Consider the following 17,466-nt stretch of genomic DNA (forward strand, 5'->3'; position numbering starts at 1 on the left):
CAGCTGACGCCGTATGGTGGCGCTAGTGGAGCAGCACCATATGACGTCAGCAGAAAACACCGTGAGCAGCTATGAAATGGGAGCGAGCACCACGGAAATATCGAAAGGTGATGGACATGTACTGATTTTGGTCATTCAAGTACCACCAACACCATACAAAAACCATATAATATCATCAAGACTGATTCTGAAATCGATTCGTTCGGGTATTTAAAACACATAAAAAATGTTTGTTACCGAATTCTGAAACAGTATAAGGATATTCTTGTTCCTTACTTTTACTTTGTGGAGTACTTTTACTTGCTTTCTAGTGCGCCCATCACTATCTTGAAATCTGGATTGCAACGCTGTAGGAAAACTTTTTTTCATTTGTCATTTCTTCCACTTTTGAGCAGTGATAATTTATTTGGTTTTATACATTAAATAATGAATAAGGCTCCTAACTTTTAAGGGATCTGCAGTGGTCCAGAGAGCAAAATCAGATATTTTCTAGAAACTTGAGGCCACTATTTTTTTATATGCTAGATAATATACAAATATTGACATGTAAAGAATAATACGGGTGTATAATTCTGCAGAAATATAAATTCAAAGTATTTAAATTTTTCAAGAACCTTTTTAAAATCTTCCATAATGACTTCTTTCAATACTAGGTGGAAGCAATTTCAGTTAACAATAAAGCAGCACAAGGCAGTACCTTGAGCTGCGATGATCCATAACCAATCGGCACCTGCAATTTGATTGATCTTCGAGATGTACCCTGCCTCTGTTCCCTGACTTTCCCTTTTCGTTGTACCGGGTGAAGTGAATATTCTGTGAATATTCTTCTGAAAGTCAGTTTTTAGTTCTACATTATGTTGTCAATCAGATTTAATTGGTTCAAAAACCGTTGTATCATTCGCAGTCTACATCTCCACATGCGCACCCATACATGCTCAAAATTTTCACTACGTATGTACTATGTACCCTGCAGCGTATCCTGATGAAAAATGTTTTGTTGAGATCAGAGACACTTCCCAAGGTAGGCCATAGTCCATGGCCATATATTTAAGTCAAAACAGATGAAACAGATAAACACAATTCCAATCATCAAGTCAACCAGCATCGACAATCTGCACATAAGTTCTAAACCTATTGCAAGACTACTTTGTATTCAAACTTTGTATTGCAGAAGGGTGGAAGCTGCATGGAATTATGCGACAATTTCAGCGTGCATCCACGCTCGAAAGAGCAGGGTTAATTGTAACAATGTCAATACCATAACAATAACGTAATTGTAGGTGTTGTGATTCGGTTGTCTCTTGTCTGTGCTGGCCATTGCGCGGGCGGTCCAGCGGCGGAACTCGGCTTCGCCGCCGTGGCGCGCTGGCAGTTGCTTCTTCTTCTTCTTCTGCATCCCACCGCCAACCCGCTCAGGGGGGCGGCGGCGCAGGCGGGTCGGGCGGCGGCTCGGTCCGCCCAACATCCTCGATGAAGGTAACGACCTTCGTCGCCGGGCCGCCGAGGACGTCGACCAGGCGAGGGTCGACACCCCAGCGGCGGCGGCGGGCCGCCTCATAGGCCGGACAATCGGTCAGTAGGTGCGCCGCGCTGTCGGGCTCCCCGCACGCGGGGCATTCGTCGTCGGCTTCCGGGCCAATCTTGTGGAGCGTGTCACGGGTCAGCGGTGATGTGCCGGTCCTCAGCTGGGACAGCGTCACCGACCCCAGCGCCAGGGAGTCGTGGCCAGGCGTGGGGTCCGGGTGCGGGTGGGCAGCGGTTGCCCTCTGTCGCGACAGCTCCCGGACATGGCGCGTGACGGCGGCCCGCGCACTCGACAGGTCGATCGGTGCGCTGTCTTGGTCGCCCGCCGTGGCCTCGCCAGCCAGGCGGTCGGCGGTTTCGTTGCCGTCCAGCCCGGCATGGCCTGGCACCCACTGGAGCACCGTCTCGATGCCGTTCTCGGCGAGGGTGCTCAGCACTCAGCAGCCTCCACACCTCGGCGGCCAGGGCCATGGTCTGGTTAGCTGGGCCGCGGCCGAGTAGTTGGAGCCCAGACCTTGAGTCGGTGAGGAGGCGGACCGACTTGGTCGATGCCAACTCCCCGTCCTCCAGGCCGGCCACAGCCGCGAACGCCTCGCGCATGGCGGTCAGTTCTGCTCTTAGGCTGAAACAGACCGCCCCTGCAGGAGCGCGCACGGTCTCTTCTCTGTTGAGGTGGTGGAACTGGATCAGCGCCTGCGCCGCCCTGTTCCGTCCGCCGCGAGCCGAGCCGTCCGACCAGATAGTGACGTCCGGGTGCGGGAGCTCTGCAATGGCTCGCAGGGCAGCTTCCCTGCGGACTGCAGGCGGGTCCGACCGGCGGGTGGCCACGGGCAGGTCCACCCTGAAGGTGATGTCGCCGCGGTGGCCCAGCCATGGCGGGTCGCAGCTGTTGAACACCAAACCTGTAACACAATAGAATTGCAATTGTAACAAAGACCTGCATGGTCAGCACACATCTGCAGTGACTTTCATTCCAAGTTGGTATGAATTGGCACAAAGTTGGGTCATGGTAGCAGACGTAGCACAAGCTGTTGTGATATGCCATACCGTAGGACTAGGTCGTAGGTTGTAAATTTTAGGTTTAAGGCTGTAGGTTGTAGATCAGGTTAGGTAAGGTTTGGTTAGAAAGACCCATTCTCGTGCATCGGGCAGCTTGTGCTACATCTACCTTACCAATCAATACCCAATTTGAATTCCCAAAATTGATGGCAAACAGGATTTTTGTATAACAAGTGTGGTTAATTGTTCTAATCCCCGCTGCAATGTGAGTTGTTGTTGCTGTTTGTATCTTATCACTCTTGTAAACTCATTCATTTGGCACTTGTGGGCTCACTTTCCCGTTTGGATGTGTTCTCATCCATCGGGCGAGCTCTTTCTATGCGGGTTCCTTCCCTTCTCCCCATCCCTGCATTCATTTTGGCTACTCTCAGACCAAGGGAACCCCAAACAGGTGAGTTGAACAGGTGAGTTGAGGGTAACTGCTTTTCTACAATCACAATATTGGAATTCATATAGGTAGGTGTTTATATGTTCAGAAAATGACACAAAATATGACACAATTATAGCTGCAACTGGATAATGGATACCAACCTCAACTAAAAGTTTCTGCAGCCTTATAACCTAACAAATGACTAAATTGCCAAAATAAATCCCTTAGTACAATAGCTTGACTCTAAAATAACAGAAATTTTGCATGCAGACCCTGAAATGGAGGGTTTATGAAAAGTAACAAAAAAAAACATTCACTAATATCATTTCATATGTAGCATAAGCGCCAATACTATGTAACGGAAGTTGGCACAGATTCAGCACAGATTCAGCACAGCACAGATTCGGTAGGGGGAAAAAAGGCCCCGGTAGAGGGAAACCTTTATGACCCGTTTTCCCCTAGAAATGACGTCACAAAGAGGTAAAAATGGGTATCAATCGAAAGCTCTCGTTTACCCAGACACAGTCCTGCAGGAAAATTCCACTTTTTTCCCATAGGAAAGTTTTTACGGGAAAATCAAAATTTCGGGTCAATGGGGGTCCCCCCCGATTTCGATCAAAATCGGCACACAGGTGCCCCACCACCAGCCGAGAAACTTTCTCCAAAACGGTCCCCGTTGCATTGACGTTTAAGGCCCTTAAAGCCCCGTAAACTCGTAAAAAATCCGTAAATTCGCCCTTGTACGGCCAAAAACGGGGCGCTAGGGTAAAAATGGGTATCAATCGAAAGCTCTCGTTTACCCAGACACAGTCCTGCAGGAAAAGTCCACTTTTTCCCCATAGGAAAGTTTTTACGGGAAAATCAAAATTTCGGGTCAATGGGGGGTCCCCCCCGATTTCGTTCAAAATCGGCACACAGGTGCCCCACCACCAGCCGAGAAACTTTCCCCAAAACGGTCCCCGTTGCAATGACGTTTAAGGCCCGTAAAGCCCCCTAGACTCGTAAAATATCCGTAAAATCGCCTTTGTACGGACAAAAAAGTGGTGCTATGGTAAAAATGGGTATCAATCGAAAGCTCTCGTTTACCCAGATACAGTCCTGCAGGAAAATTCCACTTTTTCCCCCATAGGAAAGTTTTTACGGGAAAATCAAAATTTTGGGTCAATGGGGGGTCCCCCCGATTTCGTTCAAAATCGGCACACAGGTGCCCCACCACCAGCCGAGAAACTTTCCCCAAATGGTCCCCGTTGCATTGACGTTTAAGGCCCTTAAAGCCCCGTAAACTCGTAAAAAATCCGTAAATTCGCCCTTGTACGGCCAAAAACGGGGCGCTAGGGTAAAAATGGGTATCAATCGAAAGCTCTCGTTTACCCAGACACAGTCCTGCAGGAAAAGTCCACTTTTTCCCCATAGGAAAGTTTTTACGGGAAAATCAAAATTTCGGGTCAATGGGGGGTCCCCCCCGATTTCGTTCAAAATCGGCACACAGGTGCCCCACCACCAGCCGAGAAACTTTCCCCAAAACGGTTCCCGTTGCATTGACGTTTAAGGCCCGTAAAGCCCCCTAGACTCGTAAAATATCCGTAAAATCGCCTTTGTACGGACAAAAAAGTGGTGCTATGGTAAAAATGGGTATCAATCGAAAGCTCTCGTTTACCCAGATACAGTCCTGCAGGAAAATTCCACTTTTTCCCCATAGGAAAGTTTTTACGGGAAAATCAAAATTTTGGGTCAATGGGGGGTCCCCCCGATTTCGTTCAAAATCGGCACACAGGTGCCCCACCACCAGCCGAGAAACTTTCCCCAAAACGGTCCCCGTTGCATTGACGTTTAAGGCCCTTAAAGCCCCGTACAATCGTAAAAAATCCGTAAATTCGCCCTTGTACGGCCAAAAACGGGGCGCTAGGGTGAAAATGGGTATCAATCGAAAGCTCTCGTTTACCCAGACACAGTCCTGCAGGAAAATTCCACTTTTTTCCCATAGGAAAGTTTTTACGGGAAAATCAAAATTTCGGGTCAATGGGGGGTCCCCCCCTATTTCGTTCAAATCGGCACACAGGTGCCCCACCACCAGCCGAGAAACTTTCCCCAAAACGGTCCCCGTTGCATTGACGTTTAAAGCCCTTAAAGCCCCGTAAACTCGTAAAAAATCCGTAAAGTCGCCCTTGTACGGCCAAAAACGGGGCGCTAGGGTAAAAATGGGTATCAATCGAAAGCTCTCGTTTACCCAGACACAGTCCTGCAGGAAAAGTCCACTTTTTCCCCATAGGAAAGTTTTTACGGGAAAATCAAAATTTCGGGTCAAAGGGGGGGTCCCCCCGATTTCGTTCAAAATCGGCACACAGGTGCCCCACCACCAGCCGAGAAACTTTCCCCAAAACGGTCCCCGTTGCATTGACGTTTAAGGCCCTTAAAGCCCCGTAAACTCGTAAAAAATCCGTAAATTCGCCCTTGTACGGCCAAAAACGGGGCGCTAGGGTGAAAATGGGTATCAATCGAAAGCTCTCGTTTACCCAGACACAGTCCTGCAGGAAAATTCCACTTTTTTCCCATAGGAAAGTTTTTACGGGAAAATCAAAATTTCGGGTCAATGGGGGGTCCCCCCCCCGATTTCGTTCAAAATCGGCACACAGGTGCCCCACCACCAGCCGAGAAACTTTCCCCAAAACGGTCCCCGTTGCATTGACGTTTAAGGCCCTTAAAGCCCCGTAAACTCGTAAAAAAATCCGTAAATTCGCCCTTGTACGGCCAAAAACGGGGCGCTAGGGTAAAAATGGGTATCAATCGAAAGCTCTCGTTTACCCAGACACAGTCCTGCAGGAAAAGTCCACTTTTTCCCCATAGGAAAGTTTTTACGGGAAAATCAAAATTTCGGGTCAATGGGGGGTCCCCCCGATTTCGTTCAAAATCGGCACACAGGTGCCCCACCACCAGCCGAGAAACTTTCCCCAAAACGGTCCCCGTTGCATTGACGTTTAAGGCCCTTAAAGCCCCGTAAACTCGTAAAAAATCCGTAAATTCGCCCTTGTACGGCCAAAAACGGGGCGCTAGGGTAAAAATGGGTATCAATCGAAAGCTCTCGTTTACTTAGACACAGTCCTGCAGGAAAAGTCCACTTTTCCCCATAGGAAAGTTTTTACGGGAAAATCAAAATTTTGGGTCAATGGGGGGTCCCCCCCGATTTCGTTCAAAATCGGCACACAGGTGCCCCACCACCAGCCGAGAAACTTTCCCCAAAACGGTCCCCGTTGCATTGACGTTTAAGGCCCTTAAAGCCCCGTAAACTCGTAAAAAATCCGTAAATTCGCCCTTGTACGGCCAAAAACGGGGCGCTAGGGTAAAAATGGGTATCAATCGAAAGCTCTCGTTTACCCAGACACAGTCCTGCAGGAAAAGTCCACTTTTCCCCATAGGAAAGTTTTACGGGAAAATCAAAATTTTGGGTCAATGGGGGGTCCCCCCCGATTTCGTTCAAAATCGGCACACAGGTGCCCCACCACCAGCCGAGAAACTTTCCCCAAAACAGTCCCCGTTGCATTGACGTTTAAGGCCCTTAAAGCCCCGTAAACTCGTAAAAAATCCGTAAATTCGCCCTTGTACGGCCAAAAACGGGGCGCTAGGGTAAAATGGGTATCAATCGAAAGCTCTCGTTACTTAGACACAGTCCTGCAGGAAAAGTCCACTTTTCCCCATAGGAAAGTTTTTACGGGAAAATCAAAATTTTGGGTCAATGGGGGGTCCCCCCCGATTTCGTTCAAATCGGCACACAGGTGCCCCACCACCAGCCGAGAAACTTTCCCCAAAACGGTCCCCGTTGCATTGACGTTTAAGGCCCTTAAAGCCCCGTAAACTCGTAAAAAATCCGTAAATTCGCCCTTGTACGGCCAAAAACGGGGCGCTAGGGTAAAAATGGGTATCAATCGAAAGCTCTCGTTTACCCAGACACAGTCCTGCAGGAAAAGTCCACTTTTTCCCCATAGGAAAGTTTTTACGGGAAAATCAAAATTTCGGGTCAATGGGGGGTCCCCCCCCCCCCCGATTTCGTTCAAAATCAGCACACAGGTGCCCCACCACCAGCCGAGAAACTTTCCCCAAAACGGTCCCCGTTGCATTGACGTTTAAGGCCCTTAAAGCCCCGTAAACTCGTAAAAAATCCGTAAATTCGCCCTTGTACGGCCAAAACGGGGCGCTAGGGTAAAAATGGGTATCAATCGAAAGCTCTCGTTTACCCAGACACAGTCCTGCAGGAAAAGTCCACTTTTTCCCCATAGGAAAGTTTTTACGGGAAAATCAAAATTTCGGGTCAATGGGGGGTCCCCCCCCCCGATTTCGTTCAAAATCGGCACACAGGTGCCCCACCACCAGCCGAGAAACTTTCCCCAAAACGGTCCCCGTTGCATTGACGTTTAAGGCCCGTAAAGCCCCCTAGACTCGTAAAATATCCGTAAAATCGCCTTTGTACGGACAAAAAAGTGGTGCTATGGTAAAAATGGGTATCAATCGAAAGCTCTCGTTTACCCAGATACAGTCCTGCAGGAAAATTCCACTTTTTCCCCATAGGAAAGTTTTTACGGGAAAATCAAAATTTTGGGTCAATGGGGGGTCCCCCCCCCCGATTTCGTTCAAAATCGGCACACAGGTGCCCCACCACCAGCCGAGAAACTTTCCCCAAAACGGTCCCCGTTGCATTGACGTTTAAGGCCCTTAAAGCCCCGTAAACTCGTAAAAAATCCGTAAATTCGCCCTTGTACGGCCAAAAACGGGGCGCTAGGGTGAAAATGGATATCAATCGAAAGCTCTCGTTTACCCAGACACAGTCCTGCAGGAAAATTCCACTTTTTTCCCATAGGAAAGTTTTTACGGGAAAATCAAAATTTTGGGTCAATGGGGGGTCCCCCCCCCGATTTCGTTCAAAATCGGCACACAGGTGCCCCACCACCAGCCGAGAAACTTTCCCCAAAACGGTCCCCGTTGCATTGACGTTTAAGGCCCTTAAAGCCCCGTAAACTCGTAAAAAATCCGTAAATTCGCCCTTGTACGGCCAAAAAAGGGGCGCTAGGGTAAAAATGGGTATCAATCGAAAGCTCTCGTTTACCCAGACACAGTCCTGCAGGAAAAGTCCACTTTTTCCCCATAGGAAAGTTTTTACGGGAAAATCAAAATTTCGGGTCAATGGGGGGTCCCCCCCGATTTCGTTCAAAATCGGCACACAGGTGCCCCACCACCAGCCGAGAAACTTTCCCCAAACGGTTCCCGTTGCATTGACGTTTAAGGCCCGTAAAGCCCCCTAGACTCGTAAAATATCCGTAAAATCGCCTTTGTACGGACAAAAAAGTGGTGCTATGGTAAAAATGGGTATCAATCGAAAGCTCTCGTTTACCCAGATACAGTCCTGCAGGAAAATTCCACTTTTTCCCCATAGGAAAGTTTTTACGGGAAAATCAAAATTTTGGGTCAATGGGGGGTCCCCCCCGATTTCGTTCAAAATCGGCACACAGGTGCCCCACCACCAGCCGAGAAACTTTCCCCAAAACGGTCCCCGTTGCATTGACGTTTAAGGCCCTTAAAGCCCCGTACAATCGTAAAAAATCCGTAAATTCGCCCTTGTACGGCCAAAAACGGGGCGCTAGGGTGAAAATGGGTATCAATCGAAAGCTCTCGTTTACCCAGACACAGTCCTGCAGGAAAATTCCACTTTTTTCCCATAGGAAAGTTTTTACGGGAAAATCAAAATTTCGGGTCAATGGGGGGTCCCCCCCGATTTCGTTCAAAATCGGCACACAGGTGCCCAACACCAGCCGAGAAACTTTCCCCAAAACGGTCCCCGTTGCATTGACGTTTAAGGCCCGTAAAACCCCCTAGACTCGTAAAATATCCGTAAAATCGCCTTTGTACGGACAAAAAAGTGATGCTATGGTAAATATGGGTATCAATCGATAGCTCTCGTTTACCCAGACACAGTCCTGCAGGAAAATTTCACTTTTTTCCCATAGGAAAGTTTTTACGGGAAAATCAAAATTTTGGGTCAATGGGGGGGTCCCCCCCCCGATTTCGTTCAAAATCGGCACACAGGTGCCCCACCACCAGCCGAGAAACTTTCCCCAAAACGGTCCCCGTTGCATTGACGTTTAAGGCCCTTAAAGCCCCGTAAACTCTTAAAAAATCCGTAAGTTCGCCCTTGTACGGCCAAAAAACGGGGCGCTAGGGTAAAATGGGTATCAATCGAGAGCTCTCGTTTACCCAGACACAGTCCTGCAGGAAAATTTCACTTTTTCCCCATAGGAAAGTTTTTACGGGAAAATCAAAATTTTGGGTCAATGGGATTCCTTTACAATTACCATATGCTGAAAATGATATTTAACGCGATTTAAGGCGATTTTACGGATATTTTACGAGTCTAGGGGGCTTTACGGGCCTTAAACGTCAATGCAACGGGGACCGTTTTGGGGAAAGTTTCTCGGCTGGTGGTGGGGCACCTGTGTGCCGATTTTGAACGAAATCGGGGGGGACCCCCCATTGACCCGAAATTTTGATTTTCCCGTAAAAACTTTCCTATGGGGAAAAAGTGGACTTTTCCTGCAGGACTGTGTCTGGGTAAACGAGAGCTTTCGATTGATACCCATTTTTACCCTAGCGCCCCGTTTTTGGCCGTACAAGGGCGAATTTACGGATTTTTTACGAGTTTACGGGGCTTTAAGGGCCTTAAACGTCAATGCAACGGGGACCGTTTTGGAGAAAGTTTCTCGGCTGGTGGTGGGGCACCTGTGTGCCGATTTAGAACGAAATCGGGGGGGACCCCCATTGACCCAAAATTTTGATTTTCCCGTAAAAACTTTCCTATGGGAAAAAAGTGGAATTTTCCTGCAGGACTGTGTCTGGGTAAACGAGAGCTTTCGATTGATACCCATTTTTACCTCTTTGTGACGTCATTTCTAGGGGAAAACGGGTCATAAAGGTTTCCCTCTACCGGGGCCTTTTTTCCCCCTACCGAATCTGTGCTGTGCTGAATCTGTGCTGAATCTGTGCCAACTTCCGTTACATGCCAATACTGCCTTCATTTACAATGTTGCTACTGTTTTCCACTCACAAACGCTGCCCTCCCAACGCCCTCCGTGGACAGCAGCAGCAGCAGTGAAACGTCACCCGTGGTGTGACATCATCACCCATGACGTAATGGAAATCCAGTTGTTACCAAGGCCCCTTGGCCCTGTTTCACCGGTGATAGCAGCAAGCTGCTATCACGTTTCGCGAGCTGACGTCATGTCGTGACGCCATACTGTTGTCGTAATGGGTAGTTCCGGCGCACGATTGCCGCGACCTTGGCGGCGGCATTAAGTGACGTATGAGCCTAAAAGTAAGAGTTTACGCAGTCATGATAGTATATATATTTTTGATATATATTTTTTCAATATGATGTATTTAAAAGAAGTTGGGTTTAGGAAAAATTTTGACATTAACTTCGAACATTTAGCTGATGACGTAGAACAATATTGCGGCAATCGTGCGCCAGAATTGCCCCTTACGTCAGCCGTATGACGTCATCACATTACGTCAGCTCGCGCAATTTGATAGTAGCTTGCTGCTATCACCGGTGAAACAGGGCCCTTATCATTGCCAAGGCCGTATAAATCATTGCATACCCATATGAGACGCTAAACTATGTCCATTGTCCACGTAACCAAGGCTCCTTATAGTGAGCTGTTCGGAGCCAATGGCATTTGATGCTTTTGCCATATATGGAAGATGTCCGTCAACCTTGCAGCAGGCTGACATTCGAGAATCTGCTGCTCATAGCAGCAGATGCAGCAGATATTCATGGTCAGATTCAGAAATTCGAACATAAATAGCTCAAACCTAGTTGTCTTGTCTGCGCCAGAAGTACATTCTTGTCAAGGACTATAGTTTAATACGTGTCTAAAACAGAACGTTTTTTGAGAAAAGGATAATCATATTCATTGCAAAACGTTCTGAAAATCATCAAAATAAATATACATTTTTTACTGATATTAATCGAAAAAGACGTGTTCACGTAAGTTTACATTTCTCCGGCTCGTCTCTGCTGCGCCACATGCCGTTCACCACTGAGATAAGCTGAAGAAATACGCAACCGAAGTCGTGACGTCACGATAAGTGGCTGGGGCATAATCAGCTGACGGCCCCGTGCTAAAGCAATGGGGCAATATTTTATGTAACGGAAGTTAGCAGGGATTCAGCAGGGGTTCAGCAGGGATTCAGCAGGGATCGACGGCCCCTACGATTTCGCTGAATTTTGGTGGAGAGGTGCAGAATGGTGTCCTCTATCGAAAATCCTAGTGCCAAAATGCGGGGAATCCATCAGGGGGGCCACAAATCCCCAAAAACAGTATGCCCTCAGGGCACAATCGACGAACTTTGAAAACCCTACTTCTAGCCGTCAAAACAGCTAAAAATGCACGTCATTCGAAAGAGGACAAAATTTTACGTGCAACGGTACCAAATTTAGGGGGCTAGCGCCCCCCTGAACCGAACAAAACAGCTTCAAATATATGGGCCCGGGAGTATGCCCTCGGGGCATAAATAAACGTTTTCAACCATTTCAGGCCTATAACATCGACAAAATCCAGCAATATGCACATCATTGGAAAGAGCGTAATTTCCCAAACAAAAAACCCAAGTAACATTTTTCGATGGGGCCCACCTGGGGCCCACGGGACCCAATTGAAATTTGGGGCCCAATGGGGCGGCCCCTACGATTTTCTTCAAGATTTGCACAGACACTCTCCTGGGCCCCCTCTTCAATCTGGCTGAAGAAACCTACCGGGGAATCCAAAGGAAGGGGCCCAAAGAGAGCCCCAAAGAGGCCCTTTCTAAGTATTGCCCCTAATTTCGCGACCAACCCCGGCAATATGCACATCATTGGAAAGAGCATAATTTCCCAAACAAAAAACCCAAGTAACATTTTTCGATGGGGCCCACCTGGGGCCCACGGGACCCAATTGAAATTTGGGGCCCAATGGGGCGGCCCCTACGATTTTCTTCAAAATTTGCACAGACACTCTCCTGGGCCCCCTCTTCAATCTGGCTGAAGAAACCTACCGGGGAATCCAAAGGAAGGGGCCCAAAGAGGGCCCCAAAGAGGCCCTTTCTAAGTATTGCCCCTAATTTCGCGACCAACCCTGGCAATATGCACATCATTGGAAAGAGCGTAATTTCCCAAACAAAAAACCCAAGTAACATTTTTCGATGGGGCCCACCTGGGGCCCACGGGACCCAATTGAAATTTGGGGCCCAATGGGGCGGCCCCTACGATTTTCTTCAAAATTTGCACAGACACTCTCCTGGGCCCCCTCTTCAATCTGGCTGAAGAAACCTACCGGGGAATCCAAAGGAAGGGGCCCAAAGAGGGCCCCAAAGAGGCCCTTTCTAAGTATTGCCCCTAATTTCGCGACCAACCCCGGCAATATGCACATCATTGGAAAGAGCGTAATATCCCAAACAAAAACCCAAGTAACATTTTTCGATGGGGCCCACCTGGGGCCCACGGAACCCAATTGAAATTTGGGGCCCAATGGGGCGGCCCCTTTGATTTTCTTCAAAATTTGCACAGACACTCTCCTGGGCCCCCTTTTCAATCTGGCTGAAGAAACCTACCGGGGAATCCAAAGGAAGGGGCCCAAAGAGGGCCCCAAAGAGGCCCTTTCTAAGTATTGCCCCTAATTTCGCGACCAACCCCGGCAATATGCACATCATTGGAAAGAGCGTAATTTCCCAAACAAAAAACCCAAGTAACATTTTTCGATGGGGCCCACCTGGGGCCCACGGGACCCAATTGAAATTTGGGGCCCAATGGGGCGGCCCCTACGATTTTCTTCAAAATTTGCACAGACACTCTCCTGGGCCTCCTTTTCAATCTGGCTGAAGAAACCTACCGGGGAATCCAAAGGAAGGGGCCCAAAGAGGGCCCCAAAGAGGCCCTTTCTAAGTATTGCCCCTAATTTCGCGACCAACCCCGGCAATATGCACATCATTGGAAAGAGCGTAATTTCCCAAACAAAAAACCCAAGTAACATTTTTCGATGGGGCCCACCTGGGGCCCACGGGACCCAATTGAAATTTGGGGCCCAATGGGGCGGCCCCTACGATTTTCTTCAAAATTTGCACAGACACTCTCCTGGGCCCCCTCTTCAATCTGGCTGAAGAAACCTACCGGGGAATCCAAAGGAAGGGGCCCAAAGAGGGCCCCAAAGAGGCCCTTTCTAAGTATTGCCCCTAATTTCGCAACCAACCCCGGCAATATGCACATCATTGGAAAGAGCGTAATTTCCTAAACAAAAAACCCAAGTAACATTTTTCGATGGGGCCCACCTGGGGCCCACGGGACCCAATTGAAATTTGGGGCCCAATGGGGCGGCCCCTACGATTTTCTTCAAAATTTGCACAGACACTCTCCTGGGCCCCCTCTTCAGTCTGGCTGAAGAAACCTACCGGGGAATCCAAAGGAAGGGGCCCAAAGAGGGCCCCAAAGAGGCCCTTTCTAAGTATTGCCCCTAATTTCGCGACCAACCCCGGCAATATGCACATCATTGGAAAGAGCGTAATTTCCCAAACAAAAAACCCAAGTAACATTTTTCGATGGGGCCCACCTGGGGCCCACGGGACCCAATTGAAATTTGGGGCCCAATGGGGCGGCCCCTACGATTTTCTTCAAAATTTGCACAGACACTCTCCTGGGCCCCCTCTTCAATCTGGCTGAAGAAACCTACCGGGGAATCCAAAGGAAGGGGCCCAAAGAGGGCCCCAAAGAGGCCCTTTCTAAGTATTGCCCCTAATTTCGCGACCAACCCCGGCAATATGCACATCATTGGAAAGAGCGTAATTTCCCAAACAAAAAACCCAAGTAACATTTTTCGATGGGGCCCACCTGGGGCCCACGGGACCCAATTGAAATTTGGGGCCCAATGGGGCGGCCCCTACGATTTTCTTCAAAATTTGCACAGACACTCTCCTGGGCCCCCTCTTCAATCTGGCTGAAGAAACCTACCGGGGAATCCAAAGGAAGGGGCCCAAAGAGGGCCCCAAAGAGGCCCTTTCTAAGTATTGCCCCTAATTTCGCAACCAACCCCGGCAATATGCACATCATTGGAAAGAGCGTAATTTCCTAAACAAAAAACCCAAGTAACATTTTTCGATGGGGCCCACCTGGGGCCCACGGGACCCAATTGAAATTTGGGGCCCAATGGGGCGGCCCCTACGATTTTCTTCAAAATTTGCACAGACACTCTCCTGGGCCCCCTCTTCAGTCTGGCTGAAGAAACCTACCGGGGAATCCAAAGGAAGGGGCCCAAAGAGGGCCCCAAAGAGGCCCTTTCTAAGTATTGCCCCTAATTTCGCGACCAACCCCGGCAATATGCACATCATTGGAAAGAGCGTAATTTCCCAAACAAAAAACCCAAGTAACATTTTTCGATGGGGCCCACCTGGGGCCCACGGGACCCAATTGAAATTTGGGGCCCAATGGGGCGGCCCCTACGATTTTCTTCAAAATTTGCACAGACACTCTCCTGGGCCCCCTCTTCAATCTGGCTGAAGAAACCTACCGGGGAATCCAAAGGAAGGGGCCCAAAGAGGGCCCCAAAGAGGCCCTTTCTAAGTATTGCCCCTAATTTCGCGACCAACCCCGGCAATATGCACATCATTGGAAAGAGCGTAATTTCCCAAACAAAAAACCCAAGTAACATTTTTCGATGGGGCCCACCTGGGGCCCACGGGACCCAATTGAAATTTGGGGCCCAATGGGGCGGCCCCTACGATTTTCTTCAAAATTTGCACAGACACTCTCCTGGGCCCCCTCTTCAATCTGGCTGAAGAAACCTACCGGGGAATCCAAAGGAAGGGGCCCAAAGAGGGCCCCAAAGAGGCCCTTTCTAAGTATTGCCCCTAATTTCGCGACCAACCCCGGCAATATGCACATCATTGGAAAGAGCGTAATTTCCCAAACAAAAAACCCAAGTAACATTTTTCGATGGGGCCCACCTGGGGCCCACGGGACCCAATTGAAATTTGGGGCCCAATGGGGCGGCCCCTACGATTTTCTTCAAAATTTGCACAGACACTCTCCTGGGCCCCCTCTTCAATCTGGCTGAAGAAACCTACCGGGGAATCCAAAGGAAGGGGCCCAAAGAGGGCCCCAAAGAGGCCCTTTCTAAGTATTGCCCCTAATTTCGCGACCAACCCCGGCAATATGCACATCATTGGAAAGAGCGTAATTTCCCAAACAAAAAACCCAAGTAACATTTTTCGATGGGGCCCACCTGGGCCCCCATTGGGCCCAAAATTTCAATTGGGTCCCGTGGGCCCCAGGTGGGCCCCATCGAAAATTGTTACTTGGGTTTTTTGTTTGGGATATTACGCTCTTTCCAATGATGTGCATATTGCCGGGGTTGGTCGCGAAATTAGGGGCAATACTTAGAAAGGGCCTATTTGGGGCCCTCTTTGGGCCCCTTCCTTTGGATTCCCCGGTAGGTTTCTTCAGCCAGATTGAAGAGGGGGCCCAGGAGAGTGTCTGTGCAAATTTTGAAGAAAATCGTAGGGGCCGCCCCATTGGGCCCCAAATTTCAATTGGGTCCCGTGGGCCCCAGGTGGGCCCCATCGAAAAATGTTACTTGGGTTTTTTGTTTGGGAAATTACGCTCTTTCCAATGATGTGCATATTGCCGGGGTTGGTCGCGAAATTAGGGGCAATACTTAGAAAGGGCCTCTTTGGGGCCCTCTTTGGGCCCCTTCCTTTGGATTCCCCGGTAGGTTTCTTCAGCCAGATTGAAGAGGGGGCCCAGGAGAGTGTCTGTGCAAATTTTGAAGAAAATCGTAGGGGCCGCCCCATTGGGCCCCAAATTTCAATTGGGTCCCGTGGGCCCCAGGTGGGCCCCATCGAAAAATGTTACTTGGGTTTTTTGTTTGGGAAATTACGCTCTTTCCAATGATGTGCATATTGCCGGGGTTGGTCGCGAAATTAGGGGCAATACTTAGAAAGGGCCTCTTTGGGGCCCTCTTTGGGCCCCTTCCTTTGGATTCCCCGGTAGGTTTCTTCAGCCAGATTGAAGAGGGGGCCCAGGAGAGTGTCTGTGCAAATTTTGAAGAAAATCGTAGGGGCCGCCCCATTGGGCCCCAAATTTCAATTGGGTCCCGTGGGCCCCAGGTGGGCCCCATCGAAAAATGTTACTTGGGTTTTTTGTTTGGAAAATTATGCTCTTTCCAATGATGTGCATATTGCCGGGGTTGGTCGCGAAATTAGGGGCAATACTTAGAAAGGGCCTCTTTGGGCCCTCTTTGGGCCCCTTCCTTTGGATTCCCCGGTAGGTTTCTTCAGCCAGATTGAAGAGGGGGCCCAGGAGAGTGTCTGTGCAAATTTTGAAGAAAATCGTAGGGGCCGCCCCATTGGGCCCCAAATTTCAATTGGGTCCCGTCGGCCCCAGGTGGGCCCCATCGAAAAATGTTACTTGGGTTTTTTGTTTGGAAAATTACGCTCTTTCCAATGATGTGCATATTGCCGGGGTTGGTCGCGAAATTAGGGGCAATACTTAGAAAGGGCCTCTTTGGGGCCCTCTTTGGGCCCCTTCCTTTGGATTCCCCGGTAGGTTTCTTCAGCCAGATTGAAGAGGGGGCCCAGGAGAGTGTCTGTGCAAATTTTGAAGAAAATCGTAGGGGCCGCCCCATTGGGCCCCAAATTTCAATTGGGTCCCGTGGGCCCCAGGTGGGCCCCATCGAAAATTGTTACTTGGGTTTTTTGTTTGGGATATTACGCTCTTTCCAATGATGTGCATATTGCCGGGGTTGGTCGCGAAATTAGGGGCAATACTTAGAAAGGGCCTATTTGGGGCCCTCTTTGGGCCCCTTCCTTTGGATTCCCCGGTAGGTTTCTTCAGCCAGATTGAAGAGGGGGCCCAGGAGAGTGTCTGTGCAAATTTTGAAGAAAATCGTAGGGGCCGCCCCATTGGGCCCCAAATTTCAATTGGGTCCCGTGGGCCCCAGGTGGGCCCCATCGAAAAATGTTACTTGGGTTTTTTGTTTGGGAAATTACGCTCTTTCCAATGATGTGCATATTGCCGGGGTTGGTCGCGAAATTAGGGGCAATACTTAGAAAGGGCCTCTTTGGGGCCCTCTTTGGGCCCCTTCCTTTGGATTCCCCGGTAGGTTTCTTCAGCCAGATTGAAGAGGGGGCCCAGGAGAGTGTCTGTGCAAATTTTGAAGAAAATCGTAGGGGCCGCCCCATTGGGCCCCAAATTTCAATTGGGTCCCGTGGGCCCCAGGTGGGCCCCATCGAAAAATGTTACTTGGGTTTTTTGTTTGGGAAATTACGCTCTTTCCAATGATGTGCATATTGCCGGGGTTGGTCGCGAAATTAGGGGCAATACTTAGAAAGGGCCTCTTTGGGGCCCTCTTTGGGCCCCTTCCTTTGGATTCCCCGGTAGGTTTCTTCAGCCAGATTGAAGAGGGGGCCCAGGAGAGTGTCTGTGCAAATTTTGAAGAAAATCGTAG

This window comes from Amphibalanus amphitrite, unplaced genomic scaffold, assembly GCF_019059575.1.
Source record: "Amphibalanus amphitrite isolate SeventyFive unplaced genomic scaffold, NRLGWU_Aamphi_draft 000059F_arrow, whole genome shotgun sequence".
Classification (NCBI taxonomy): Eukaryota; Metazoa; Arthropoda; class Thecostraca; order Balanomorpha; family Balanidae; genus Amphibalanus; species Amphibalanus amphitrite.